Source organism: Anomaloglossus baeobatrachus (genome assembly GCF_048569485.1).
Source record: "Anomaloglossus baeobatrachus isolate aAnoBae1 chromosome 5 unlocalized genomic scaffold, aAnoBae1.hap1 SUPER_5_unloc_2, whole genome shotgun sequence".
NCBI lineage: Eukaryota > Metazoa > Chordata > Amphibia > Anura > Aromobatidae > Anomaloglossus > Anomaloglossus baeobatrachus.
This window is the reverse complement of record NW_027441795.1, coordinates 1,487,240-1,513,642: the sequence shown is the minus strand read 5'-3', so window position 1 is coordinate 1,513,642 and position 26,403 is coordinate 1,487,240. Positions and strand designations below refer to the sequence as shown.

The window sequence follows — 26,403 nt, the reverse complement described above, 5'->3', positions numbered from 1 at the left end:
ACTTATTGAAAAGAAAAAAAAATCCAGTCCGCCACAGTCTATTTTGGAGGTCCCACGATGATTGTGGACCTTCCAGAATATGTGGGCACGCTCAGTGAACACTTTTCCCATTTTCTGGAAGTGCAGACCCTCCATGTGAGCAGTGTGGCTGCAGTGACCTGAGACCTCGGTTCCAGCCGAGAACAGTATGAGCTGCAGTAAGCTCAGTGTCACTGTGTACAGGGAGCCAGGTGAGAGGATGAGGAGGGATCGTGGGGACCGGGGCAGCAGCAGGTATCGGGAGACCGGGGGAGGACCGGGGAGTGACAGGTGATGACTTGGCTGGACCTGGGGAGGACTTTTCTGTTGCATCTGACATGTGACATGGGACAGAAATCAGAGGAGGATGAATGCAGCGTGCGGCCACCATCTTAGATGATCAGTATGGGGAGGGGAATGGTGGGCACTTTGGCCACACCGGGGGAGGGGATATATCTCCCATGTGACATATTTTATCATGCTTGGTGGGAGAGAAATCATTTATTACTGGAGCCGCCATTTACTGTAACGTGATCATCTATATACGGTGTATACCGGTGATCACGTCTCCAGGGACCGGAAAAAAATGGCCAAATTGTGATCTCCAGGGTCTTCGCTACCCCTGCTAGCTGAGATTATCCAACACCAATGTCACCGGATGGTCAAAATACTTACCTAACGGTCGGTGCGGAGCAGACTGGTCGGATGGGAGTCTCCGTTCTCCAGGTCCCGCGCCTCCTCTTTTGGTCGTCTTTGTCCTCCTTCTTAAGTTAATGTGGATGACGCGTTCTACGTGTTGTTCCGTACCGACCGTTGGGTATTATAAACATCTGGTGACAGGTGATATGGAAGAAGTGCCCTTCACTACTGATGTTTTATCCATACGGCGGTCGTAAAGGGGTTAAACTGCATGTACAAAACAATATGAAAATGTGCCTGGTCAAGAACCGGAGTAAACTGGACATGAAGGGGTTAATGATAATGATGACCCCCAAAATAACAGAGACCCTGCACCTACCTCCACCTGCAGAGCCGCACACTAGATATATAATACCCTGCACCTACCTCCACCTGCAGAGCCGCACACTAGATATATAATACCCTGCACCTACCTCCACCTGCAGAGCCGCACACTAGATATATAATACCCTGCACCTACCTCCACCTGCAGAGCCGCACACTAGATATATAATACCCTGCACCTACCTCCACCTGCAGAGCCGCACACTAGATATATAATACCCTGCACCTACCTCCACCTGCAGAGCCGCACACTAGATATATAATACCCTGCACCTACCTCCTCCTGCAGAGCCGCACACTAGATATATAATACCCTGCACCTGCCTCCACCTGCAGAGCCGCACACTAGATATATAATACCCTGCACCTGCCTCCACCTGCAGAGCCGCACACTAGATATATAATACCCTGCACCTACCTCCACCTGCAGAGCCGCACACTAGATATATAATACCCTGCACCTACCTCCACCTGCAGAGCCGCACACTAGATATATAATACCCTGCACCTACCTCCACCTGCAGAGCCGCACACTAGATATATAATACCCTGCACCTACCTCCACCTGCAGAGCCGCACACTAGATATATAATACCCTGCACCTACCTCCACCTGCAGAGCCGCACACTAGATATATAATACCCTGCACCTACCTCCACCTGCAGAGCCGCACACTAGATATATAATACCCTGCACCTACCTCCACCTGCAGAGCCGCACACTAGATATATAATACCCTGCACCTACCTCCACCTGCAGAGCCGCACACTAGATATATAATACCCTGCACCTACCTCCACCTGCAGAGCCGCACACTAGATATATAATACCCTGCACCTACCTCCACCTGCAGAGCCGCACACTAGATATATAATACCCTGCACCTACCTCCACCTGCAGAGCCGCACACTAGATATATAATACCCTGCACCTACCTCCACCTGCAGAGCCGCACACTAGATATATAATACCCTGCACCTACCTCCACCTGCAGAGCCGCACACTAGATATATAATACCCTGCACCTACCTCCACCTGCAGAGCCGCACACTAGATATATAATACCCTGCACCTACCTCCACCTGCAGAGCCGCACACTAGATATATAATACCCTGCACCTACCTCCACCTGCAGAGCCGCACACTAGATATATAATACCCTGCACCTACCTCCACCTGCAGAGCCGCACACTAGATATATAATACCCTGCACCTACCTCCACCTGCAGAGCCGCACACTAGATATATAATACCCTGCACCTACCTCCACCTGCAGAGCCGCACACTAGATATATAATACCCTGCACCTACCTCCACCTGCAGAGCCGCACACTAGATATATAATACCCTGCACCTACCTCCACCTGCAGAGCCGCACACTAGATATATAATACCCTGCACCTACCTCCACCTGCAGAGCCGCACACTAGATATATAATACCCTGCACCTACCTCCACCTGCAGAGCCGCACACTAGATATATAATACCCTGCACCTACCTCCACCTGCAGAGCCGCACACTAGATATATAATAACCTGCACCTACCTCCACCTGCAGAGCCGCACACTAGATATATAATACCCTGCACCTACCTCCACCTGCAGAGCCGCACACTAGATATATAATACCCTGCACCTACCTCCACCTGCAGAGCCGCACACTAGATATATAATACCCTGCACCTACCTCCACCTGCAGAGCCGCACACAGATATATAATAACCTGCACCTACCTCCCCCTGCAGAGCCGCACACTAGATATATAATACCCTGCACCTACCTCCTCCTGCAGAGCCGCACACTAGATATATAATACCCTGCACCTACCTCCTCCTGCAGAGCCGCACACTGGATATATAATACCCTGCACCTACCTCCACCTGCAGAGCCGCACACTAGATATATAATACCCTGCACCTACCTCCTCCTGCAGAGCCGCACACTGGATATATAATACCCTGCACCTACCTCCACCTGCAGAGCCGCACACTAGATATATAATACCCTGCGCCTACCTCCACCTGCAGAGCCGCACACTAGATATATAATACCCTGCGCCTACCTCCACCTGCAGAGCCGCACACTAGATATATAATACCCTGCGCCTACCTCCACCTGCAGAGCCGCACACTAGATATATAATACCCTGCGCCTACCTCCACCTGCAGAGCCGCACACTAGATATATAATACCCTGCACCTACCTCCTCCTGCAGAGCCGCACACTAGATATATAATACCCTGCACCTACCTCCACCTGCAGAGCCGCACACTAGATATATAATACACTGCACCTACCTCCACCTGCAGAGCCGCACACTAGATATATAATACCCTGCACCTACCTCCTTCTGCAGAGCCGCACACTAGATATATAATACCCTGCACCTACCTCCACCTGCAGAGCCGCACGCTAGATATATAATACCCTGCACCTACCTCCACCTGCAGAGCCGCACGCTAGATATATAATACCCTGCACCTACCTCCACCTGCAGAGCCGCACGCTAGATATATAATACCCTGCACCTACCTCCACCTGCAGAGCCGCACGCTAGATATATAATACCCTGCACCTACCTCCACCTGCAGAGCCGCACGCTAGATATATAATACCCTGCACCTACCTCCACCTGCAGAGCCGCACGCTAGATATATAATACCCTGCACCTACCTCCACCTGCAGAGCCGCACGCTAGATATATAATACCCTGCACCTACCTCCACCTGCAGAGCCGCACGCTAGATATATAATACCCTGCACCTACCTCCACCTGCAGAGCCGCACGCTAGATATATAATACCCTGCACCTACCTCCACCTGCAGAGCCGCACGCTAGATATATAATACCCTGCACCTACCTCCACCTGCAGAGCCGCGCGCTAGATATATAATACCCTGCACCTACCTCCTCCTGCAGAGCCGCACACTAGATATATAATACCCTGCACCTACCTCCTCCTGCAGAGCCGCACACTAGATATATAATACCCTGCACCTACCTCCTCCTGCAGAGCCGCACACTAGATATATAATACCCTGCACCTACCTCCACCTGCAGAGCCGCACACTAGATATATAATACCCTGCACCTACCTCCACCTGCAGAGCCGCACACTAGATATATAATACCCTGCACCTACCTCCACCTGCAGAGCCGCACACTAGATATATAATACCCTGCACCTACCTCCACCTGCAGAGCCGCACACTAGATATATAATACCCTGCACCTACCTCCACCTGCAGAGCCGCACACTAGATATATAATACCCTGCACCTACCTCCACCTGCAGAGCCGCACACTAGATATATAATACCCTGCACCTACCTCCACCTGCAGAGCCGCACACTAGATATATAATACCCTGCACCTACCTCCACCTGCAGAGCCGCACACTAGATATATAATACCCTGCACCTACCTCCACCTGCAGAGCCGCACACTAGATATATAATACCCTGCACCTACCTCCACCTGCAGAGCCGCACACTAGATATATAATACCCTGCACCTACCTCCACCTGCAGAGCCGCACACTAGATATATAATACCCTGCACCTACCTCCACCTGCAGAGCCGCACACTAGATATATAATACCCTGCACCTACCTCCACCTGCAGAGCCGCACACTAGATATATAATACCCTGCACCTACCTCCACCTGCAGAGCCGCACACTAGATATATAATACCCTGCACCTACCTCCACCTGCAGAGCCGCACACTAGATATATAATACCCTGCACCTACCTCCACCTGCAGAGCCGCACACTAGATATATAATACCCTGCACCTACCTCCGCCTGCAGAGCCGCACACTAGATATATAATACCCTGCACCTACCTTCACCTGCAGAGCCGCACACTAGATATATAATACCCTGCACCTACCTCCACCTGCAGAGCCGCACACTAGATATATAATACCCTGCACCTACCTCCACCTGCAGAGCCGCACACTAGATATATAATACCCTGCACCTACCTCCACCTGCAGAGCCGCACACTAGATATATAATACCCTGCACCTACCTCCACCTGCAGAGCCGCACACTAGATATATAATACCCTGCACCTACCTCCACCTGCAGAGCCGCACACTAGATATATAATACCCTGCACCTACCTCCGCCTGCAGAGCCGCACACTAGATATATAATACCCTGCACCTACCTCCACCTGCAGAGCCGCACACTAGATATATAATACCCTGCACCTACCTCCACCTGCAGAGCCGCACACTAGATATATAATACCCTGCACCTACCTCCACCTGCAGAGCCGCACACTAGATATATAATACCCTGCACCTACCTCCACCTGCAGAGCCGCACACTAGATATATAATACCCTGCACCTACCTCCACCTGCAGAGCCGCACACTAGATATATAATACCCTGCGCCTACCTCCTCCTGCAGAGCCGCACACTAGATATATAATACCCTGCACCTACCTCCACCTGCAGAGCCGCACACTAGATATATAATAACCTGCACCTACCTCCACCTGCAGAGCCGCACACTAGATATATAATAACCTGCACCTACCTCCACCTGCAGAGCCGCACACTAGATATATAATACCCTGCACCTACCTCCACCTGCAGAGCCGCGCACTAGATATATAATACCCTGCACCTACCTCCACCTGCAGAGCCGCACACTAGATATATAATACCCTGCACCTACCTCCTCCTGCAGAGCCGCACACTAGATATATAATACCCTGCACCTACCTCCACCTGCAGAGCCGCACACTAGATATATAATACCCTGCACCTACCTCCACCTGCAGAGCCGCACACTAGATATATAATACCCTGCACCTACCTCCACCTGCAGAGCCGCACACTAGATATATAATACCCTGCACCTACCTCCACCTGCAGAGCCGCACACTAGATATATAATACCCTGCACCTACCTCCTCCTGCAGAGCCGCGCACCGGATATATAATACCCTGCACCTACCTCGTCCTGCAGAGCCGCGCACCGGATATATGGCTGCTCTGTGCTTACAGGACCTGTGATGATGTCACATGGAGGGGAGGAGTCAGGGGGTCACATGGTCAGCTCCTCAGTGTATGCAGGACTCTGCTGTGCTGGTTGTCATGGTGCTGGATGAGGGGAAGTTTATGTGTGGGGTCAGGAGGGGTTTACAGTGTGGATGTAGCAGAGCCGTGTATGTGTGGCGCCCCTGACCTGGTCAGGCACCACTGAGTACTGCACCCATGCTGGGGACAGTACAACACAGGTAATCCAGAAGGCTGACAGGGGTGTGGAACACAGGCGCATAGTGATCAGGTCTCACACATGAGAGGACCCCTGGGGATCCCAGGAGGGGGCAAGCCTTCACCTTCACTGGAATAGTGGAGGGGGTAGAGCCTCCATCTCCTCTCAAGGGGTGTGGTGGAGAGTCTGGTTGCTAGGTGGCGTAGGCAAGAACAGGAGAGGAGGAGCAGTGAGTCAGTTAGAGCAGAACTCCATAGGGCTCAGTGAGGAGCAGACCTGTGGGGCTGTTGCTGTCTAACAGCGCCCGCGCAGTGGCTACAGACGGGGGAGAACGGTCAACTAGGAGTGCTGCCTGAAAGCCAGCTTCAGCTAGAGAGTGCACGGAGTGGGAAGTAAGGAGACTGCTAGAGAGCACCAGGCCCAACCGGGCGGCAGATCCCGAAGCGAGGATAGATTCACCTTTCCCTGCTAAACCTGCCGGTGTGGGGCTCTTAAAGCCCACACCACAACACTACAAAAGCCGCAGCCACGTAACCGCAGTGAGGGCCCATAGGTCATAGGAGGCAAGAGGCTGGAGTGGCCTGGCCCGGGGAACAAGCAAACGGCAAACAACAAGGGGAGAGAGGCTGCAGCATCTTCCCTGGGTGACCCCCATAGGGACTCAAAGTCGGGGTCACCCCAAACCACCAAGGGCTAAGGAAGGCGAGTCAGTAGTCACCCTCATAAAGTCAGCCTGAAGGATACCTGGTTCCCACCTGGTTCATCTCAGCTACGCCCGGGTTACTCACCCTGCCACCTGAAGTGAGTAAAAACCCTGAAAGACATCCTGCCTGTGTGGTCATTCTGCGACTTGTGGTACTACAAACCTACACAGGGCCCTGGGGCTTGCCTCACTCTCAGGAGGCTCCTACATCTAACTGCACACACCATCAGCCCCAGGCGACCCTCAACCTGCAGTGGCGGTCCCTACTGGCCGCAATACTGAGAGTGGCGTCACGATCAAAAACAGAAGATTTCCTACCAGTGACGGAGATCCAGCTGAGTGGAGTCCCTGAAGGTAATGCACCGACACAACACCGGCGGGGCTTCACATCTGGCGTCACGAACAGGATAAGGACTAGACCTGTTCAGACAGGTGACCATGTGCCTGGGCGGTCCGCTTGAAAAACTGGAAGCGCCGCCATATTGCCACCATGAAAAGCGCGCTGAAAAACAACAGCAGCCCGCGCTGGGAGAAGTTACCGCCCACGAAGAGGTGTGGCTACCCAGAGATCCCCTGCAGAGTTCTGACCTTGCCGGCTATGAGAGCGGAAGCGTCCAGAAACGGCGAGAGAGAAGGGAAGCCACAAACCTGCTGCTGCGGAGAGCAGAAATGGAATCCAGACACGGATACCCCGAACCAGGCTCTGCTGCCTGGTGGTGCCGGGAGCTTGCCCTCTTCTGTGATCAGCTGGAGGCCAGGATTATGCGACGGCTCTATGAGGAACGCAAGGAGCTTCTGGAGAAGGCTGCAGCGGTCCGGACCTATGAGGAGCGAGCCGCGCGGAGCCTGCCGGATCGAGCGGCGACGACGATTCAGACCCCGATGGGTGAGTCCGGTGTTGCCCCGGCTAGAACAAGAGCCCCGACCCTGGCTGCTGCGACCGCGGTCCCAGAGGAGGCGCCCGGTGCGGCGACGCTGAGTGAGGCCGCAGCCACGCTAGGTGCGGCCCGCCAAGCCCAGGCCGCTGCAGCGATGCCCCGCCTGTCCCGCAGGGCCCCGACCACCACGGCAGTGCTCATCCGTGCTGCAGGTGTGACGCTGACCCAGGCTGCCACCCTGCTGAACCCGGTCCGCCAAGACCCCAACGCAGCAGTGACGCTCGTCCGCGCCGCAAGTGATATGCTGAACCAGGCCGCAGCCCCGCCGGGTGCGGCCCGCCAAGCTCCGATCGCTGCAGCGACGTCCAGCCCAGCCTGCACAGAGCCCCCTGCAACAGCGACACTAATCCAGGCCGCCGCCATGCCGGGCGCGGCCCGCCAAGACCAGGCCGCCGCCATGCCAGGCGCGGCCCGCCAAGACCAGGCCGCCGCCATGCCGGGCGCGGCCCGCCAAGACCAGGCCGCCGCCATACAGGGCGCGGCCCGCCAAGAGATTGCATCACTATTTTCCCCGGCCTGCAAGGCCAGAGCAGACACCGCTCCCCAGTCCAGAGAGGTCCCTGCTAGGAAGACCCTGATAGGAGAGGACCCTGAATACTGGAAGCTGAAGGCTGACCTAGAGGCCCAGTTCCCACAGGAGATGGTGGATCGGTACCTGCTCCCTCCGCATACCCCCAAGGAGATTCAGGCAACCCCTGCAGCCGCGCCAGAGAGTCCACCGCCCAGACCAGCTGAAGAGAGCCCATCCCCAGCACTGCCACCAAAGGAGTGCAGCGAAGAACTAAGGGGGAGAGGAGGCCAGGAAGCTGAGGAGCTGACTCCGACGCCAACCGCAGCAGACCCCTACCCAGAGCCGGAGATGCTGCCCTATTCCCGCTGGGAGGAGGAAGACTTGACACCGTCAGCAGATGAAGATCAGCCCAAAGACCTCACCTGGGAGCCTGCAAGCATGAACCCAGCCCGCAAGACAAGGCGCAGCAGAACAAAGCGTCCTCCAACACCACAGTCTCCAGAGCAGAGGGAGGTCACAGCCAGAGACCTGGAGGAGAAAAGGTGCCTAAGAAGGTCCCAAGCCCAGGCTAGAGGACCCCTTTACAGAGGAGTAGTAGAGGACTTCAATTTGAAAAGCGGATACGGCTTCATTGTAGTAAAGGGAATAAAAGAGGGCATATTTGTAAATCGAAGAGATGTTCAAGCCCACCTGCCCAGAGGACATTCAGGCAGAAATTTGAAGGTTGGGGACTTAGTACAGTTCACCTTACATCAAGGAGAAAGGGGCTACTATGCCTTAGACGTAGCACCATGTCCAAGACAAGAAAGACAAGAAAGACAAGAAAGACAAGATAGAGATAAAGAAACAGATACAGAAAAAGAAACAGACGAAGACCAAGAAAGGAAAGATAAAGATCCTACAGATGCAACAACCACAGACAAAGATCCTACAGATGAGACAACCACGGACGACGACGGAGAGCAAGAAAGTCACAGGTGCCAGTGCCCAACGTGCCCACGCCCTAGTGAACAAGAGGAGTAAAGTAAAGGAAAGTAAGAAGTTACTGTTTTGACCAGTTTTGACAAGTTTTGTTTGCAACGTTTAAGAAATGCGCCCACAAAAACTATTGTGAGAAATAAACTTAAGGCTATGAACTTGCTATAGCCACAAACTCTCGCAGTGTAAATAGTTACACCAGTGGCACCACCACCAGGGCCAGCCTGTTTAGGGGCTTGGCTCGTCTGCAACCAGGGGGGCCCGTCCGTAGAAAAGGGCCTTGGCTCACCTGCGACCAGAGAGCACGCCTGTTTATGGGGCCTTGGCTCACCACCACAAAGAGGGTACCTGGCCAGCACCAACTGTGGAGGCCGCCTCTGCATCCTGCCAGAAGAGGCTGACGGCGCGGATCCACCAGGCCAGGTATACCCTGAAACCACCAGCCCATGAAAGCCGCCTCTACATCCTGCCAGAAGTGGCTGAAGTCGCGGCCAACGGGAGAGGAAGATTGGAGGAAAGGTCTGGGGAAACGGATGGCCCAGACCTGGTTACCAACAGGACCGGTGACCTGCCTCCTGAGAGGGTTTTGGGTGGGTTAACGGACTTGTGGGTGGAGGGAGGTGATGTCTGATACCTGGTGGTTTTAAAAATGTTTTACATGTTTTAATGTTTTATGCATTTTAAAATGTTGTCTTGCAGCCCGAGGACGTGCTGGTGATAACTAAGGGGGAATGTGGCGCCCCTGACCTGGTCAGGCACCACTGAGTACTGCACCCATGCTGGGGACAGTACAACACAGGTAATCCAGAAGGCTGACAGGGGTGTGGAACACAGGCGCATAGTGATCAGGTCTCACACATGTACCCATGAGAGGACCCCTGGGGATCCCAGGAGGGGGCAAGCCTTCACCTTCACTGGAATAGTGGAGGGGGTAGAGCCTCCATCTCCTCTCAAGGGGTGTGGTGGAGAGTCTGGTTGCTAGGTGGCGTAGGCAAGAACAGGAGAGGAGGAGCAGTGAGTCAGTTAGAGCAGAACTCCATAGGGCTCAGTGAGGAGCAGACCTGTGGGGCTGTTGCTGTCTAACAGCGCCCGCGCAGTGGCTACAGACGGGGGAGAACGGTCAACTAGGAGTGCTGCCTGAAAGCCAGCTTCAGCTAGAGAGTGCACGGAGTGGGAAGTAAGGAGACTGCTAGAGAGCACCAGGCCCAACCGGGCGGCAGATCCCGAAGCGAGGATAGATTCACCTTTCCCTGCTAAACCTGCCGGTGTGGGGCTCTTAAAGCCCACACCACAACACTACAAAAGCCGCAGCCACGTAACCGCAGTGAGGGCCCATAGGTCATAGGAGGCAAGAGGCTGGAGTGGCCTGGCCCGGGGAACAAGCAAACGGCAAACAACAAGGGGAGAGAGGCTGCAGCATCTTCCCTGGGTGACCCCCATAGGGACTCAAAGTCGGGGTCACCCCAAACCACCAAGGGCTAAGGAAGGCGAGTCAGTAGTCACCCTCATAAAGTCAGCCTGAAGGATACCTGGTTCCCACCTGGTTCATCTCAGCTACGCCCGGGTTACTCACCCTGCCACCTGAAGTGAGTAAAAACCCTGAAAGACATCCTGCCTGTGTGGTCATTCTGCGACTTGTGGTACTACAAACCTACACAGGGCCCTGGGGCTTGCCTCACTCTCAGGAGGCTCCTACATCTAACTGCACACACCATCAGCCCCAGGCGACCCTCAACCTGCAGTGGCGGTCCCTACTGGCCGCAATACTGAGAGTGGCGTCACGATCAAAAACAGAAGATTTCCTACCAGTGACGGAGATCCAGCTGAGTGGAGTCCCTGAAGGTAATGCACCGACACAACACCGGCGGGGCTTCACATCTGGCGTCACGAACAGGATAAGGACTAGACCTGTTCAGAACTGGAAGCGCCGCCATATTGCCACCATGAAAAGCGCGCTGAAAAACAACAGCAGCCCGCGCTGGGAGAAGTTACCGCCCACGAAGAGGTGTGGCTACCCAGAGATCCCCTGCAGAGTTCTGACCTTGCCGGCTATGAGAGCGGAAGCGTCCAGAAACGGCGAGAGAGAAGGGAAGCCACAAACCTGCTGCTGCGGAGAGCAGAAATGGAATCCAGACACGGATACCCCGAACCAGGCTCTGCTGCCTGGTGGTGCCGGGAGCTTGCCCTCTTCTGTGATCAGCTGGAGGCCAGGATTATGCGACGGCTCTATGAGGAACGCAAGGAGCTTCTGGAGAAGGCTGCAGCGGTCCGGACCTATGAGGAGCGAGCCGCGCGGAGCCTGCCGGATCGAGCGGCGACGACGATTCAGACCCCGATGGGTGAGTCCGGTGTTGCCCCGGCTAGAACAAGAGCCCCGACCCTGGCTGCTGCGACCGCGGTCCCAGAGGAGGCGCCCGGTGCGGCGACGCTGAGTGAGGCCGCAGCCACGCTAGGTGCGGCCCGCCAAGCCCAGGCCGCTGCAGCGATGCCCCGCCTGTCCCGCAGGGCCCCGACCACCACGGCAGTGCTCATCCGTGCTGCAGGTGTGACGCTGACCCAGGCTGCCACCCTGCTGAACCCGGTCCGCCAAGACCCCAACGCAGCAGTGACGCTCGTCCGCGCCGCAAGTGATATGCTGAACCAGGCCGCAGCCCCGCCGGGTGCGGCCCGCCAAGCTCCGATCGCTGCAGCGACGTCCAGCCCAGCCTGCACAGAGCCCCCTGCAACAGCGACACTAATCCAGGCCGCCGCCATGCCGGGCGCGGCCCGCCAAGACCAGGCCGCCGCCATGCCAGGCGCGGCCCGCCAAGACCAGGCCGCCGCCATGCCGGGCGCGGCCCGCCAAGACCAGGCCGCCGCCATACAGGGCGCGGCCCGCCAAGAGATTGCATCACTATTTTCCCCGGCCTGCAAGGCCAGAGCAGACACCGCTCCCCAGTCCAGAGAGGTCCCTGCTAGGAAGACCCTGATAGGAGAGGACCCTGAATACTGGAAGCTGAAGGCTGACCTAGAGGCCCAGTTCCCACAGGAGATGGTGGATCGGTACCTGCTCCCTCCGCATACCCCCAAGGAGATTCAGGCAACCCCTGCAGCCGCGCCAGAGAGTCCACCGCCCAGACCAGCTGAAGAGAGCCCATCCCCAGCACTGCCACCAAAGGAGTGCAGCGAAGAACTAAGGGGGAGAGGAGGCCAGGAAGCTGAGGAGCTGACTCCGACGCCAACCGCAGCAGACCCCTACCCAGAGCCGGAGATGCTGCCCTATTCCCGCTGGGAGGAGGAAGACTTGACACCGTCAGCAGATGAAGATCAGCCCAAAGACCTCACCTGGGAGCCTGCAAGCATGAACCCAGCCCGCAAGACAAGGCGCAGCAGAACAAAGCGTCCTCCAACACCACAGTCTCCAGAGCAGAGGGAGGTCACAGCCAGAGACCTGGAGGAGAAAAGGTGCCTAAGAAGGTCCCAAGCCCAGGCTAGAGGACCCCTTTACAGAGGAGTAGTAGAGGACTTCAATTTGAAAAGCGGATACGGCTTCATTGTAGTAAAGGGAATAAAAGAGGGCATATTTGTAAATCGAAGAGATGTTCAAGCCCACCTGCCCAGAGGACATTCAGGCAGAAATTTGAAGGTTGGGGACTTAGTACAGTTCACCTTACATCAAGGAGAAAGGGGCTACTATGCCTTAGACGTAGCACCATGTCCAAGACAAGAAAGACAAGAAAGACAAGAAAGACAAGATAGAGATAAAGAAACAGATACAGAAAAAGAAACAGACGAAGACCAAGAAAGGAAAGATAAAGATCCTACAGATGCAACAACCACAGACAAAGATCCTACAGATGAGACAACCACGGACGACGACGGAGAGCAAGAAAGTCACAGGTGCCAGTGCCCAACGTGCCCACGCCCTAGTGAACAAGAGGAGTAAAGTAAAGGAAAGTAAGAAGTTACTGTTTTGACCAGTTTTGACAAGTTTTGTTTGCAACGTTTAAGAAATGCGCCCACAAAAACTATTGTGAGAAATAAACTTAAGGCTATGAACTTGCTATAGCCACAAACTCTCGCAGTGTAAATAGTTACACCAGTGGCACCACCACCAGGGCCAGCCTGTTTAGGGGCTTGGCTCGTCTGCAACCAGGGGGGCCCGTCCGTAGAAAAGGGCCTTGGCTCACCTGCGACCAGAGAGCACGCCTGTTTATGGGGCCTTGGCTCACCACCACAAAGAGGGTACCTGGCCAGCACCAACTGTGGAGGCCGCCTCTGCATCCTGCCAGAAGAGGCTGACGGCGCGGATCCACCAGGCCAGGTATACCCTGAAACCACCAGCCCATGAAAGCCGCCTCTACATCCTGCCAGAAGTGGCTGAAGTCGCGGCCAACGGGAGAGGAAGATTGGAGGAAAGGTCTGGGGAAACGGATGGCCCAGACCTGGTTACCAACAGGACCGGTGACCTGCCTCCTGAGAGGGTTTTGGGTGGGTTAACGGACTTGTGGGTGGAGGGAGGTGATGTCTGATACCTGGTGGTTTTAAAAATGTTTTACATGTTTTAATGTTTTATGCATTTTAAAATGTTGTCTTGCAGCCCGAGGACGTGCTGGTGATAACTAAGGGGGAATGTGGCGCCCCTGACCTGGTCAGGCACCACTGAGTACTGCACCCATGCTGGGGACAGTACAACACAGGTAATCCAGAAGGCTGACAGGGGTGTGGAACACAGGCGCATAGTGATCAGGTCTCACACATGTACCCATGAGAGGACCCCTGGGGATCCCAGGAGGGGGCAAGCCTTCACCTTCACTGGAATAGTGGAGGGGGTAGAGCCTCCATCTCCTCTCAAGGGGTGTGGTGGAGAGTCTGGTTGCTAGGTGGCGTAGGCAAGAACAGGAGAGGAGGAGCAGTGAGTCAGTTAGAGCAGAACTCCATAGGGCTCAGTGAGGAGCAGACCTGTGGGGCTGTTGCTGTCTAACAGCGCCCGCGCAGTGGCTACAGACGGGGGAGAACGGTCAACTAGGAGTGCTGCCTGAAAGCCAGCTTCAGCTAGAGAGTGCACGGAGTGGGAAGTAAGGAGACTGCTAGAGAGCACCAGGCCCAACCGGGCGGCAGATCCCGAAGCGAGGATAGATTCACCTTTCCCTGCTAAACCTGCCGGTGTGGGGCTCTTAAAGCCCACACCACAACACTACAAAAGCCGCAGCCACGTAACCGCAGTGAGGGCCCATAGGTCATAGGAGGCAAGAGGCTGGAGTGGCCTGGCCCGGGGAACAAGCAAACGGCAAACAACAAGGGGAGAGAGGCTGCAGCATCTTCCCTGGGTGACCCCCATAGGGACTCAAAGTCGGGGTCACCCCAAACCACCAAGGGCTAAGGAAGGCGAGTCAGTAGTCACCCTCATAAAGTCAGCCTGAAGGATACCTGGTTCCCACCTGGTTCATCTCAGCTACGCCCGGGTTACTCACCCTGCCACCTGAAGTGAGTAAAAACCCTGAAAGACATCCTGCCTGTGTGGTCATTCTGCGACTTGTGGTACTACAAACCTACACAGGGCCCTGGGGCTTGCCTCACTCTCAGGAGGCTCCTACATCTAACTGCACACACCATCAGCCCCAGGCGACCCTCAACCTGCAGTGGCGGTCCCTACTGGCCGCAATACTGAGAGTGGCGTCACGATCAAAAACAGAAGATTTCCTACCAGTGACGGAGATCCAGCTGAGTGGAGTCCCTGAAGGTAATGCACCGACACAACACCGGCGGGGCTTCACATCTGTACGAGGTGTACGGAGCAGAGCCGTGTGTGTACGAGGTTTACGGAGCAGAGCCGTGTGTGTACGAGGTGTACGGAGCAGAGCCGTGTGTGTACGAGGTTTACGGAGCGGAGCCGTGTGTGTACGAGGTTTACGGAGCGGAGCCGTGTGTGTACGGAGCGGAGCCGTGTGTGTACGAGGTGTACGGAGCGGAGCCGTGTGTGTACGAGGTGTACGGAGCGGAGCCGTGTGTGTACGAGGTGTATGGAGCGGAGCCGTGTGTGTACGAGGTGTACGGAGCGGAGCCGTGTGTGTACGAGGTGTACGGAGCAGAGCCGTGTGTTTACGAGGTGTACGGAGCTGAGCCGTGTGTTTACGAGGTGTACGGAGCTGAGCCGTGTGTTTACGAGGTGTACGGAGCTGAGCAGTGTGTGTACGAGGTGTACGGAGCAGAGCCGTGTGTGTACGAGGTGTACGGAGCTGAGCAGTGTGTGTACGAGGTGTACGGAGCAGAGCCGTGTGTGTACGAGGTGTACGGAGCGGAGCCGTGTGTGTACGAGGTGTACGGAGCGGAGCCGTGTGTGTACGAGGTGTACGGAGCGGAGCCGCGTGTGTACGAGGTGTACGGAGCGGAGCCGCGTGTGTACGAGGTGTACGGAGCGGAGCCGCGTGTGTACGAGGTGTACGGAGCGGAGCCGCGTGTGTACGAGGTGTACGGAGCGGAGCCGCGTGTGTACGAGGTGTACGGAGCGGAGCCGCGTGTGTACGAGGTGTACGGAGCGGAGCCGCGTGTGTACGAGGTGTACGGAGCGGAGCCGCGTGTGTACGAGGTGTACGGAGCGGAGCCGCGTGTGTACGAGGTGTACGGAGAAGAGCCGTGTGTGTACGAGATGTACGTACCGAAGCCTCATGTATATTATTGTGTTCCCCCCTTGCCACATCTGGGTTAGGCCTTGCAGCCCCATTTCTCTGCCCTGAGCTCAGTCCCGGGGGTCCGGCGCTCTCTGGTCTCTCTGCCCTGAGCTCAGTCCCGGAGGTCCGGCGCTCTCTGGTTTCTCTGCCCTGAGCTCAGTCCCTGGGTCCGGTGCTCTCTGGTTTCTCTGTTTTCTCTGTCCTGAGCTCAGTCCGGGGGTCCGGTGCTCTCTGGTCTCTCTGTCCTGAGCTCAGTCCTAGGGGTCCGGCGCTCTCTGGTTTCTCTGCCCTGAGCTTAGTCCCGGGGTCTGGTGCTCTCTGGTTTCTCTGCCCTGAGCTCAGTCCCGGGGGTCCGGTGCTCTCTGGTTTCTCTGCTCTGAGCTCAGTCCTAGGGGTCCGGCGCTCTCTGGTCTCTCTGCCCTGAGCTCAGTCCCGGGGTCCGGCGCTTTCTGGTTTCTCTGCCCTGAGCTCAGTCCCGGGGGTCCGGTGCTCTCTGGTTTCTCTGCCCTGAGCTCAGTCCTAGGGGTCCGGCGCTCTCTGGTCTCTCTGCCCTGAGCTCAGTCCCGGGGTCCGGCGCTTTCTGGTTTCTCTGCCCTGAGCTCAGTCCCGGGGTCCGGCGCTCTCTGGTCTCTCTGCCCTGAGCTCAGTCCCGGGGTCCGGCGCTTTCTGGTTTCTCTGCCCTGAGCTAAGTCCCGGGGGGTCCGGCGCTCTCTGGTTTCTCTGCCCTGACCTCAGTCCCGGGGGTCCGGCGCTCTCTGGTCTCTCTGCCCTGAGCTGAGTCCCTGGGGTCCGGTGCTCTCTGGTTTCTCTGCCCTGAGCTCAGTCCCAGGGGTCCGGTGCTCTCTGGTTTCTCTGCCCTGACCTCAGTCCCGGGGGTCCGGCGCTCTCTGGTCTCTCTGCCCTGAGCTGAGTCCCTGGGGTCCAGTTCTCTCTGGTTTCTCTGCCCTGAGCTCAGTCCCGGGGGTCCGGTGCTCTCTGGTTTCTCTGCCCTGAGCTCAGTCCCGGGGGTCCGGCGCTCTCTGGTTTCTCTGCCCTGAGCTCAGTCCCGGGGGTCCGGTGCTCTCTGGTTTCTCTGCCCTGAGCTCAGTCCCGGGGGTCCGGTGCTCTCTGGTTTCTCTGCCCTGAGCTCAGTCCCGGGGGTCCGGCGCTCTCTGGTTTCTCTGTCCTGCCCTCAGTCCCGGGGGTCCGGCGCTCTCTGGTTTTTCTGTCCTGAGCTTAGTCCTGGGGGTCCAGCTCTCTCTGGTTTCTCTGTCCTGAGCTCAGTCCTGGGGGTCCATCGCTCTCTTTGTACGTCTTGGTAGCAGGGTCTCCCGGTCTCTTGCTTACACCGACTCTTGGTCACGCTTCCCCCATTATTCGCTCCTCACTTCTGGCACAATTTCCCTGCGCCGTCTTTTCTAGACAGTTTCATGTGTGGAATGTAACGTGGGATTTTTTTCCTGCATTGAAGCCCAATAGACCGGACATGAGATGATTATTACCAGTTACTGGACAACTACTATATGGCGGCACTATTTGTTTCCAAATGTCTTCTTAGGTCATTATAAAGGATTATAAATTTATCACATTTCCAGAATCAATCTTGACATTAGACAGCAGTCGGTCAGGGGTCTCCACAGGGGTAGGAATTACAACAGATATCACCAATTCATACCAATCTGAATCGCACAGGTATTTTAGACTTCCCACTATGAAACAAGGAATAGAGTCACAGATTATTAACCGCTCTGGCCGGTCTCTGAGTGACTTAGGCATGTCTATTCTCAGTAGAGGGCTGTGCTTTGTACCTACCAGTGATTTTGTGACTTTTGAATTTATTAAAGACCTTAATATTTTTATCAGAAAGTTGAGGAGAAAGAAAGGGGAATCTGTGGAATCAGACGATGTGGCCCGGCGTCTCATTACTAGCTGATTTGGAAACCCCTCTAGCAGAGGCAAGTGGAAGGGGACCCTTTACAACTCTTAATAATCAGAGTAAGAAAATGTCCCTTTATATATGGATCTATATGGATCTATCGGCTATTGACATGTTTTTGAATTTAGTAACTAGAGACATAAAAAAAAATATCAATATCTTCACAGGATTACAATGGACTAAATCTGGAGCGGCATAATCTTTCCAAAGGCGAAGTGTACACATTGTGTTCATAGAGAAAGATCAATCTGTTGTGGTGAAGCCCTCCGATAAGGGGGCAACACAGTGATCATGGACACGGACCACTATCGGAATATCTGCCAGGATATCCTTAAAGATAGGGGCACCTATAGAAAATGTATTGGCAATCCCACTCCAGATGCCAAAGCACATCTTCAGGAGGTTTTACTGACAGCCTTACTGGCAGAGATAAGTCCTCCTTTCTCATTACGGATTTCCCATCATATCTACATTTTATATGTTACCCAAAGTTCATAAGATGTTATCTCACCTTAGGGGCAGAGCTATAGTATCAGGTATTGTTAACATGGGACACAATGTAGGCATTTATCTGGATTCTTAATCCCTTTGTTGCAGGCCGCTGTCTCATATATGTAATATAATGGACTTCACGAAACGGACTGAAGGGATCATGGTGGATCAGAGTACTTTACTGGCGAGTATTGTTGTTGAAGCTCTGTACTCATCCATTCCTCATGAATTAGGGATAAAAGCAGTGAAGTAAGTCATCTCTGCAAGGTTTCATCAGTTCTGTGCACACAATGACCTTGTCTCATCCTTTGTTACGGGGGGCTGTCTGATAACCTAAAGGAGTATCAGACAGTCAGGGTCCACCGTGCAAAGACTCTGCTGCAGACTATGGCAGAGTGCAATACCTCTGTTAACTCACAGAAGGATAAAATAAGTAAGTAAAGCAATTCCTCCCTTACTTGGAGGGTGTGTGGAATGATCTCTGTTAATAATCACAGAGACCAAGGCAATGTGTGCGAAATGGCACCTACCTAGGTCCGCTCTTCTAGTGGTGCAAAAGAGATGAACAGCAGCGTAAGCCGCACAAAGCTCCTACCTGCGTTCGCTCCACTAGTGTGCGAGGACACGAACCACTAGATATGGCACCTGCCTAGGTCCGCTCTTCTAGTGGTGCAAAAGAGACGAACAGCAGCGTAAGCCGCACAAAGCTCCTACCTCTGTTCGCTCCCCTAGTGTGCGAGGATACGAACTGCCAGACGCAGTATAAGGAACGTTACCCTAGCGGCAACGTCCACCTACGAGTCGAACCACAAGGCCCAGCCAGACCATGTGCCTCAGGCACCTGCCTATGTCCGCTCCCCTAAGAGGTAAGGATACGGACAGCAGCCGAAGCTGTAAGGTATAAGAACGCTACCCTGCCGGTAGCGCTCACCTAGCATAGACAGAGGAATGCCTAGAGGAACGCGCACAGAGCGTCTACTCTTATGCATGAACCAAGAGGACTGAGCGCCATGCGGCGTGTGTCAGGGTCTTATATAGACTCTGTGCCTCATCCAAGATGGAGGACACCAGAGCCAATCCGCTGCCAGAACGACAGGAGTGACGTCATGCTGGCCTATCACCGAGCAAGGCATTACAAGCACATGACCAGCGACCAATCGGCATAGAAGGTGTCAGAGACATGTGACCTCGTGTCAGCGATGATGTCACCCGCACATGTGCAATGGCTCCAAGATAGGACTTAGTCTCCGGCGCTCGCACATGTGCAGTAGCAAGAAATCTGGACTTAGTCTCCAGTGCTCGCAGCAACTGTAACATCCTTACTCCATTTTGTTTTGTATAACAATTATTCCACATATAGCATAACTGGAGAATTAAACATGAACCGCACATCCAAAAGTCATCAGTTCATCTAATGCCGCTAGGCAAAAATTTAAATGTCTGAATATGAGGTTCTTGGTTTAACATTGTGATCAGACTGTATGAACCCCCTGCCACGTCACGGCGAACCTCTGAGTGGGTCTTTAACTTATATGAATCCTTAAACGGTGCGGCGCTGTGTGCCAACCACTGCTGAAGGGACAGTGCCCAGCAGGGCAGGTGACCTAATGCCTCACAACACCCATGCTGCAAGGCTGAGTCCCCATAAGTCCAGGCCACACCGCCTCACTGATACAAAACCACCACAACAATGGCCGCCACACATCACCAACACCCTGTGAAATTAGCTGGACAACTCACCTTCCACACGCTTCCAGTACGTGAACTGAGAGCAAAAAAGGCAGAACCGCTGCTAATTAAAAACGCCTGTACCAAATGGGAGGAGTGCTGGTTCAAGTGAAAAAAAAAGTCATCAGGGGAATAAAATGCAAACTAGTAAAACTGGAGAATTAGACATGATATCCAAAAATCAGTTGATCTAATGCCGCTAGGCAAAAGCTACATAACAATAGTTGATAATTATTTCACCTTTGATGGCACTGTTTACCACCAGCTCAAGGGCACTGCAATGGGGAGCCCTTGTGTTCCCTGTTATGCCAACTTGTTCCTGGGCTGGTGGGAAGACACCATTGTCTTTGCTGAGTCCACAAGTCGTCATACTGCCCATATTGATTTATGGGTACGCTATATTGATTATGTCTTTTTGTTGTGGAAAGGAACACGAGAGGAATTTATATCTTTTGTCAGAGACCTTAATATCAACTCTATTGGCTTGACCTTTATGTCGGTTATTGATCCCCTGGAGTTATCGTTGTAACATTATATCCCCCCAGCCTGTATCATATTGCAATCAGGCTTCAGCAGTAGCTATTGTCCTTCATTTGGTGGTGGTTGCATATACATTGTTCTCCTCTGCAGGGGACTTCCCTTGTACACACTCTCTGGAGACTGTGTCTAGGAACGTCTTTCTAACTAGTAGCTTCAAGTAGAAAATGTTACAGGGGGGGGGGGAATCTAAGGAGAGGTGGGAGATTCAGACACATGTTTTTTAGTTTAGTTATGCTTTGTTGAGTGAAGGGCGAGGACCTGTGCTAAGGCCAGCTCCTTTTTGCCCGTACATGGACGATTGGACATTGAGGATCAGCTGCCACGCTGCTGGATTTAGAGAATGCATCTGAGGACTGTTGCATTCTTCTTGGTGTCGGATTGCCCCAGATCTGTTTCCTTTGTGTGGACTCTAAAAAACCATTTGGATATTGGATGTTTTATGCTCCCTGCCTCATTAAATCTTCTTGGATTGTTCATCGGTCTGGTGTCCCTTACTGCTGTCGCAGGACAACGTCCCATCAACGTCTGAAACCAGAACCTCAGGATACAAGAACTGGACTGTGGGGAGACTACAAACAAAGGCCCGTGAATTAGGAGTCGGTTACAAAGGACTCTCTAAGGAGCAACTAATTGAGGCATTGGAAAACGCTTGCCTGCAAGATGGCACCGAGGAAGGATTTCCACAGCAAGGGGAGGAAAGAGGGGAGCTGCAGGTAAATACCCAAAAAAGTCAATGGGTTGTGTGGTATGAGGAGGAGATAGCACTGCTTGGAGATGAGGTCACCGTTGAATATAAGATGGATGCTATTCGCAGAGCTCAAGAGAGGGCATTGCTGGAGAGGAGGTTTGCTGTGGAAGCAGCTAGAGGCTTCAGACAAACTGTAACCACAGAACCAACTATGAGTGAATTCTCCAGAGTGTCCCGCAAGAACTTTAAGCCATTTAATGAAGCTGCAGGTGACATTGAGGGCTTCTTCCAGGACTTTGAGCATCGGTGCCGATTAATGGAAATCCCAGAAAGAGAGCGAGTCAGACACCTGGTGGGCCTCTTGGAGGGTGGAGCTGCCGACGCCTATAGAGCTATGGATCCTCAGTGGAATTGTGAGTATGGGGAGATAAAACAGACCATTCTAGAACATTATGCCGTGACCCCAGATACTTATAGGACTCAGTTCCGTACATTAGCCTGTGATTGGGAAGTGTCTTTCAAGATGTATGCCCACATACTGAAACAAGTATGCCATCGCTGGCTGGAGGGAGAGGGGGCCTTAACTTGGAAGACCTTCCTCCAGGTCATCCTAAAAGAACAGTTTTATGCCAAGTGCCCTACTGAGATCCGGGAATGGGTGCGTGAGAGGAGACCAGAGACAGTGGAACAAGCTGCTGCTCTAGCTGATGAGGTGCTCACTATCAAACCTCAGTGGAAGAAGCTGCTAGTGGAGGGAGAAAAAATGACCAGCTCCCCAATACCAGAGGTTCCTTGTCCTTCAGTGCCCAATGTTCCTCGACCTCCTAGACAACCACCTCCAGCACCTGCACCTCAATATCAGTCACCAAGGTCTCCTACCTACTTCTCCAGAAGGCAAACTGGAAGGAGTGAGACGCAGTGCAGATGTTATCGATGTGGGCAGCCTGGTCATCTGCAAGCTCACTGTCCAGGTATTCGGAGGCAGAACAATTACAGACCCCCTTTGCCTGTCCATTATCTACAGACACACTCAGTAGGAGAAGAGCTGGATTCAGGCCCTGATGATTTGCCAAGTGACTCTGATATGTTGACTTCCCTACCAGTAGTCTATGGGGTGCGAGCCACAGCCGCCCGTTCTTCTGATCTTCAATGCCACTTTGTCGGTGCGATAACCAGAAGTCAAGCAAAGAGAGCATCAGATGTGGACGTGTTCAACCCATCAATGGAAATGAAGCCACCCGAAACGCCTTCACAGCCAGTGAGTGATTCTTCTTGTGGGACTCATCTGAATGTCACTTGGGATAAAGTTCAGTTTAAACAAGAGATAGAGACTGACCCCACCCTGGCTAGCTTTAGAGCTCGGGCTGAAGTAGGGCAGTTAGGAGAAAATGGGGAAAAAATTATCAGAAAAAATGGACTTCTATATCTAGTTACCAACACTGACTCCTTAGATAAGCCCTGGACTTATAGCAAACAGCTGATTGTTCCTCAGAAATTTTCCTATTATAGAATTTCCCTATTACACCTTGCTCATGACATTCCTACTGCCGGCCATCAAGGGAAAACCCGCACCGAGAGACGATTGACTCAAATTTTCTATTGGCCTGGAATTTCTCAAGCAGTGGCGCATTTCTGTCGAACTTGCGACATATGTCAGCGTAGAGGGCGACCCGGAGATCACCCAAAAGGCACCCTTGCAACCACTCCCTATAATAGAAGAACCCTTTCAAAGAGTAGCTGTCGATATCATTGGACCTCTGGCTAAACCAAGTAAATCCGGAAAGCAGTATATTCTCACTGTTGTGGACTACGCCACCCGATATCCAGAAGCTTTGGCCTTGTCAAGTATTTCTGCAGCCAAGGTGGCCGAGGCCCTTGTTACTATTTTCACCCGAGAAGATTTCACTTGGGAATCCTAATCGGACCAAGGCTCCCAGTTTATGTCAGAGTTAGTGCAGTGTCTGTGGCGCACCTGTGGAGTACAAGCAATTCGAACTACAACATATCATCCTCAAACCAATGGACTTTGTGAACGGTTTAATCAAACACTGAAAAATATGCTAAGGGCCTTCACTGACAGGGATTCTGACTGGGAGAAGTACCTAACCCATCTCCTGTTTACCTATCGGGAAGTTCCCCAGGAGTCCACTGGGTTTTCCCCCTTTGAACTACTCTATGGAAGAAGGTCAGAGGACCCTTAACTCTGCTAAAGGAATATTGGGAGGGGCAAGTTGAAGATACAGGAACCCCTGTTGTTCCATATGTCCTCAAGCTTCGGGAAACCCTGGCTCAACTTGCTAGTTTGGCTCAGGATCATGTGCCTGATGGCTCAAACCAGACAGAAGACATGGTATGACCGCAAAGCACGCTATCGAGAATTTGTAGAGGGACAACAAGTCTTAATGATTGTTCCCCATCGGCAAAATAAACTCCAGACAACATGGGAGGGTCCCTTCCGCGTTCTCAGAAAACTAAATGACACCAATTACCTTCTTGCTCTAGATGATCAGGGTCTAAGACAAAGGACTGTCCATGTGAATATGACTAAGGAGTATCATGATCGGACATTACCTATGATAGCAAGCTGTTGGCTGGCTTCAGAAGATGGTCAGGAGGATTAGGACCCATTACCTGATCTTGTTGAAGCAGCCAGAGCCCCATCCACTGTGGAACAGGTTCCTCTGAGAGATCACTTAGATTCCTTACAGAAAAAACAAATGCTGGGAGTGCTCCATCAGAGACAGGCTGCTTTCTCATCCCGACCAGGTCGAACCACAGTAACCCAACATCATGTGGACACTCAGGGCTTCCGTCCCATACAACAGGCTCCCTACCGGGTACCAGAATCAGTTAGAAACACCATGCAGCATGAGCTGGAGGAGATGTTACAGCTTGGGGTGATTCAGGCCTCCCATAGTCCTTGGGCCTCGCCTGTTGTATTAGTACCCAAGAAAGATGGGGAGTACTCGATTTTGTGTGGACTACAGACGACTAAATGACCATACCATCAGTGATGGTTGCCCAATGCCCCGAATTGATGAACTTCTAGACCGGCTAGCTGGGGCACGATACGTCACCACCTTGGATTTCAGTAAGGGATACTGGCAAATTCCCCTGACAGAGGAAGGTAGAGAAAGGTCGGCTTTTATAACACCCTTTGGTCTGTATGAATTTCTAAACATGCCTTTCGGAATGAAAAATGCCCCGGCAACCTTTCAGAGAATGGTGCACCAGATCCTTCGGGGATGTGGCGACTTCGCCTGTGCCTACCTGGATGATATCGCCATCTTTAGCCACACATGGGAAGAACATCTGAATCAAGTAGCTGTTGTTCTTGACCGGATTCTCGCAGCAGGCCTAACCATTCGACCTGATAAATGCCAATTGGGGATGGGTGAAGTCCAATACCTAGGGCATCGAGTAGGAGGAGTTACGTCCTGAACCTGCCAAAATCCAGGCTATTAGGGACTGGCCTGTACCCCAAACCAAGAAACAAGTTATGGCTTTCCTGGGCACTGCCAGTTATTACCGAAAATTTGTTCCTCATTTCAGCAGTGTGGCCAAGCCCCTTACAGACCTCACGAAGAAAACAATGCCTCGGATGGTGATCTGGACTCCAGCCTCTGATGAGGATTTTAACCGGCTGAAGGACGCCCTGGTCTGCGACCCTGTTCTGGCTGCTCCAGACTACAAGAGGAGATTCATTGTGCAAACGGATGCCTCTTCTTATATACTGGGAGCTGTACTCAGCCAGGTGAATGCAGCCGGGGAGGAGCACCCCATTGCCTACCTCAGCAAGAAGCTGCTGGACCAAGAAGTGGTCTATGCAACTATTGAGAAGGAATGTCTGGCTGTAGTATAGGCCCTTAGGAAACGAAGGCCGTATCTGTATGGACGAGAATTCACTGTGGTTACTGATCACAATCCCCTCACCTGGCTAAACAGAGTCTCTGGGGACAATGGACGCTTACTACGATGGAGCCTGGCTCTTCAACCCTATAACTTTACAATACAATATAGAAGGGGCAGCCAACACCAAAATGCAGATGGATTGTCCAGGCAAGAGGAGCCCTGAGTCAGGTCCGCCATGTTTACGTGTACTTGACAAGCAACCTGTTGAGGTCACTAGTCCGTACACAAATTGAGGGGGGAAGGGGTTGTAACATTATATCCCCCCAGCCTGTATCATATTGCAATCAGGCTTCAGCAGTAGCTACTGTCCTTGATTTGGTGGGGGTTGCATATACATTGTTTTCCTCTGCAGGGGGCTTCCCTAGTACACAATCTCCGTAGACTGTGTCTAGGAACTTCTTTCTAACTAGTAGCTACAAGTAGCAAATGTTAAGGGGGTGGATCTAAGGAGAGGTGGGAGATTCAGACACGTTTTTTAGTTTAGTTATGCTTTGTTGGGTGAAGGGCGAGGACCTGTGCTAAGGCCAGCTCCTTTTTTCCCGTACATGGACAATTGGATATTGAGGATCAGCTGCCACGCTGCTGGATTTAGGGAACGCATCTGAGGACTGTTGCATTCTTCTTGGTGTCGGATTGCCCCAGATCTGTTTCCTTTGTGTGGACTCTAAAAAACCATTTGTATATTGGATGTTTTATGCTCCCTGCCTCATTAAATCTTCTTGGATTGTTCATCGGTCTGGTGTCCCTTACTGCTCTGTCGCATACCCCGTCACAATCGTTCTTGGATATTCTTATTTCAATGTCCCTGATGGGAGCTATATTAACGATTTATCACAAACCCACCTCTACAAATGCTTTGTTAAGATGGGACAGCTCACATCCCCTTCCATTAAAACTGGGCATCTCCAAGAGCCAATAAATGCATCTGAGACATAACTGCTCGGATGTAGGTGAATTCATCCTGAAAGCCAAATATTTAAGGTATAGGTTCCATTCCAGGGGCTACCCTAACAAAAGTTTGAGAACGGCCTACCAATACTCCTTGAGCTAAAATCGTAGTCCACTCTGAA

The 26,403-nt window shown here is 53.0% G+C and overlaps 1 protein-coding gene across 1 annotated transcript in view; it reads right to left on the bottom strand.

The window, feature by feature from the left end:
• The window catches only part of LOC142258948 (uncharacterized), a 35,016-nt gene extending 28,941 nt beyond the window's left edge, over positions 1–6,075 (bottom strand). The window contains 1 exon segment of the mRNA XM_075331500.1: positions 6,018–6,075. The gene's annotated coding sequence lies outside the window, so the exon portion shown is untranslated.
• Positions 6,076–26,403: the final 20,328 nt, after the last annotated feature.